This window comes from Montipora foliosa, chromosome 5, assembly GCF_036669935.1.
Source record: "Montipora foliosa isolate CH-2021 chromosome 5, ASM3666993v2, whole genome shotgun sequence".
Taxonomy (NCBI): Eukaryota; Metazoa; Cnidaria; class Anthozoa; order Scleractinia; family Acroporidae; genus Montipora; species Montipora foliosa.
The window spans coordinates 4,692,793-4,697,792 of NC_090873.1; the positions used below are offsets into that span (position 1 = coordinate 4,692,793).

General features: G+C 36.0%; 2 long non-coding RNA genes across 3 annotated transcripts in view; one reads left to right on the top strand and one right to left on the bottom strand.

Annotated features, from left to right (window-relative positions):
- LOC138003443 (uncharacterized) overlaps positions 1 to 5,000 on the bottom strand; it is a 199,688-nt gene that overhangs the window by 58,932 nt on the left and 135,756 nt on the right. The gene's annotated exons all lie outside the window — the stretch shown is intronic.
- Positions 1,570 to 5,000, top strand: part of LOC138002882 (uncharacterized) — a 24,142-nt gene continuing 20,711 nt past the window's right edge. Inside the window, exon 1 of the long non-coding RNA XR_011123353.1 lies at positions 1,570 to 1,815. This is a non-coding gene — a long non-coding RNA (uncharacterized lncRNA). The remainder of the gene's footprint in view (positions 1,816 to 5,000) is intronic.

A 5,000-nucleotide genomic window follows, 5' to 3' on the forward strand; every position in this document is an offset into this window, starting at 1 on the left:
TTTATTCTTTCATTGGCCATTAAAAGCACCCTGAGGGAGAGGTCACTAAGCAATTTATTCCAAACTGGAGGTCGAATCTTTCTTTCCGCTTAATCCAGATCTCGGTGAAGACTGCTATTAGTCAGTCGCAATAGTGCGTTTTCACAAGACGGAAGAATACCAAACTAATCCAACTACAATTAAATTATTTTGTTATGCAAGTGATTTCTTTTGTTTCAATAAATCAACATTTCCGCCGATCACGTGAGTGAAAATACATCACGTTGTTAGGTCAGTCCCTGTAGTACTCTTTCCGCAATAAAGATATTACAATTCATTTCTTTTACTGGTCACGTTGTTTTTGATCCGTCACCGAGTGAGGTTGAACGACCGCGATTTTTGCATTTATCTTTAACCTTAATTTTGCCTTAGTAAGTAAACTGCACCGCGCATGTGTCAAGATGAAAGGAACGAAGAATGCACAAAAAGGAGGGAATTGGAAGAGGTAACACTGAAAATAGCAAAAACGGGATGAAGGGAGCCACTGCACTTTGTTCACGATAACATTGTCTCCAGCTGCCATGTTTCTGGATACGCAAAGTGACATCTATAAATCTTTGAGTGTTTGGAAAACCCGGTAAAAAAATCGCACTCCTATTTGAAATATTACCTCACATATTAATATTGAAAGTACTGCTTCTTCGCTTCTGTTCTACAAGATTAACCAGATCAGCATAGACGACGACATAAGTAGTAATAATACATAATTAACTATCTGCACAAGTGGGCCTTTTATGAATTGGGCCAGCACACATCTTTAGACGGGTCTTGAACATTCAAGGTTGCTGGCGGCAACCCGATCGAAGGACATACCGAAACAAGGTCGATGAACAACAACGTGGATTAATATTAATAATAATAATAATTATTATTATTATTATTATTATTATTATTATTATTATCATCGTCATCATCGTTATCGTCATCGTCATGGTCTTCGTCATCATCGTCATTATCATCGTCTTCACTATGTTTCAGTCTTATTTAGCTGAGCACAAGTACTCTACAAATTATAGAGATTGGAAATCAAACTAAATCAAATTAATTTTAAAAATGTTAAAGCCGATCGAGTCAAGTGTTGTACCCGGAGAGCAGGAGAGTAGACAGCCACAAAAATCAACCCGCAAATGACATTGTGTCCGGGAATGAAACCCGGGCGGCATTGCTAGAAGTAGAACTGTCTCACCGTTACGTGAACCTCATTCCCCTCCCCAACCCAAAAGTGGCACCCTCTTTCGAAAATCTATGGGAGAAAATAAAAATGATGTAAAAATGATCTTATAAAGTACATTAAACTAAACATTTATGTATACTTAATTGAGGAGAAAAATATTTCTTCCGTATCTTATTAAGAGGACGATCTCTTCATACCGTCTGTCTTGATTGCGTGAAGAAAAAGGTACCTTCTCTCCCAAATGGCTTCAAATTTACATTTGAAAGAAAACAACATGGCGGAGGAATTCGCATTCTGACTGTACATTTGAATTGCTAATAACTACTAAATTATGCGAGTTTTTTCCTGCCACGTTCCAACTCAAGAAACGCTATGGCGAAACTAAATTATCAATATTTACGCTGTTTTCATAGCTGTTTTTCCTGAAGAAATGATATCCATGTTGGAGAGTTGTCTAATGGAGTTCTTGTCAAAAGCTTTATGGTCGAGGTTACGTCTATATCATGTTATCAAAGGGTTTAGCTGATGATTGCAAAATGGCGTGCAGGACACTCAATGGATGAAGAAAAATTTCAAGGTGTTTTACAACGAATGCTTAACAGGTATTTTGACAACAGTTCTATGTAACTTATATTTCTTGTCTTCATCAAGCGGCGCTTAATTTGTGGTGTAGTAAACTACCTAATGACACACAAAGATATACATGATGTTCCAATTTATGCCAGTGTAAAATACCAGCCATCAAGTCCTTATCATAACTTATTTTACTGAAGTCATATTATAGCTGTGGTTCTGATACTTTTTTATGACGATTTTTTTACGTATGACAAAGTATGTATTGTATAACACAGATTTCTCTTAATATTTGTTTTTATATAACTTTTTACAGTAACGAAGTTAAGGAATAAGCAGTTTAAGATGATAATAGACTGATGATTGCAAAGTCGGGGCGTAATAAACGCAGTACAGTTTCTTATTTACTAAGATAAATCAGTGCACAGCACACTGCACAATATAGTTTATTCGCTTTCTCATACTTTAGGATTTCATTCACAAACTCTTCATTACATAACACTTGTTTATAAATTCATTAATCTTTGTATTCATTTATTATTATTTATTGATTTTAATATTCTAAGGTCTCCCATCACTGTGAATATTATAAAGAGTAATCTAGGAAACTGAAAAGATGTAAAACGCTTAGCACACAAAATCCACGAGAAAAAAAGCAATATGATAAGACAACTTTTTAAAGCGTCCAGATTGGGATTCTCTTTAGTGGAGGATTAATGGTATATCACCCATTTTCTTTCACTTACAGAGAGGCAGCTATACTGATGAAGTACTAGGATTTTTCCTTTCACGAAAAATTCTTATCTTCACCACGCGCAGTAAAAATATAATTTTTATCTTTCACATGTGAGGATGTAGGTGTCGTCATGGTAACTAGCACGATAAGCCGATACAAATCGAGTTTCCCCCTCTTGTGCTTGTCAATTTGAGATTGATTATTTGTTTTTTCATAACTTATATATCTTGTTTCATGTTACACTACGTGTTTGAACGGTTGCTGTCCACTATTTTACGATTTGAAACATGAATACAGCATTTACAAGTTGTTTTCAATCTGAACATTTCATCAGTATCTATATAACAAATAAAACTTTACATGGCCGATTGGGGATACGAATTTTATTTTCTCGTGTTGATAGTATCTCTGATGAGAGAGCAGAGAGAACGCGTGAGAGATATTATAAGTACTCGGAGATAAAATTCGTATCTTCATGAAGCCATGTAATTTTCACTATATGAGTTACAAGTACTGACACTGACTGACAACATTAATAAAACGATCGTGATTGTCAGGGTATAGTATGGTCCCAAATGTCACTAGTAAATTGTTTGCTTGATCTGGCAAAATGGCAGATTGAGATTTTTTGTATAAACACGAGCGAAATACCAAGTCAGCTTTCGCGCGAAAACACGATATCTTCACACGTGAAGATAACATGTTTAGATCACTGTTGCTATGGTTACATATGAAAATCGCGCCTTCCGATGCCTTGCGTGAAAAGATTTAGTATTTCATTGGTGTTTATATAATAAAAGGAATATTACATGGCCTCTTGGAGATACGAAATTTCTCTTCTTGTGTTGAAAAATATGTTTCAACACTCGAAGAGAAATTTCGTATCTCCGCGCGGTCATGTATATATCCTCTATTTTACTGAACCCATAGTATTATCGAGTTTGGAGGCCAAAATATTTGTTGGGCTAGTAAACGAGCAAGTGAAATAGACCCTTTGCAAAAATGGCGCCGAAATTTGAATAACAATACTTATGCATCTTAAGCCTCGTGTTAATGCTTTTTAAAGAAAGGATTCCTTGCGTAGATGTGAGGCTTAAGATGTATGAGTATTGTTATTCAAATTTCAGCGCCATTTATGCAATGGGTCTATACACCAGGACCCAGTTGTTCAAACGTTGGATAGCGCTATCTGCCGGATAATTCAATTGGTTTTGCTGGTGTTTATCAGTTGGATAGTGATTTATTCGGTGGATAGCGCTATCCATCGTTGAACAACTGGGTACAGTTGTTTTAGCATTAAACCAACTCGAAATCTATTCAATTTAGCACTAATTTTAATTATCAAAGGAACCTTTTTAATAACTTTTCTCAACCAATTTGAAAGTCTTTGAAATTATCAAAGGAGTTGACTCAGGTCAAATTTCAACAGTGAAAAGATAAAATGGATGACATTACGACCCAATGAGAAAGCACAAAAATTTCTCTAAGAAATAATCCTTTTACTTTCATGATGCGGTTATTGTCCTCATTTTCCGCAGGGATTTCCAAGAAGTGTTAAGTACCAAAGGCGTATCCATGTAAGGGTTTCTTAGGTCTTCGTTACTGAATATAGACTCGATTTTTCCAGCATAAAAGGTTTAAAAAAATGCCTCAAATGCAAGATATATCGATCCAACTATACAGCGTATTCTTTATGGTGTAAAGAGGAAGGAGATCTTTCCTTAATTTATTTTTTATCTTCTCTTCCGATCCCCTTCTCTCTTTCGTATCTTTCACTCCAATCAGCACAACTTTTCCATCATAGCTCAGCTCAATGCTGTTACAATTACCAAAGGACTGATAATCAAATCCTTAGGCAATCAGATTGTGCTGGCTGCAGAGAAAAATATGGAAAAGAGAAGGGAAAGGGAATATCAATAAAAAATCAAGGAAAAGGGAAAAACATCTCCTTCCTTGTGACTATCAACTATTACGTTATCACTGATCATCGTCAATCGCAAAAACAGCAAATATCTACAATACCGGACTCGGCATCAAAAAGGCGACTGCACTTTGCCAAACCATCCCATTCCCCATATGTTTCCAGAAACGTTTGCTTCCCTACAACTCAAATATGTTTTAACAATGTTTAAGTCACCTGAAGCTATCTTTTCAGGGATCCACTACGGTTTCCTATTTTATCTTCATTTGAAGAAAAACGAAGTTGATCCCTAAAAGATAGCTTCAAGCGATTTTAAAAAAATACTGTTTAACCGTTTAGAAAAAATGATTTGAGTTTAGGGGAGGCAAATGTTTCTGGGATTATGCGGACTTCGGACTGGTTTCTCATGGCGCAGTCGTCTTTTAGCAAATGAGTGCAAGTCCTCAGATAATCTTAGATCCAACTCAGACATTTTATTCGAACCACTCAGGCGTAAGATGTTTGTAACCCTTGGTGGACTTGCTTTGTTGTTGTTGTTGATGTTGAATCCGTGGGAA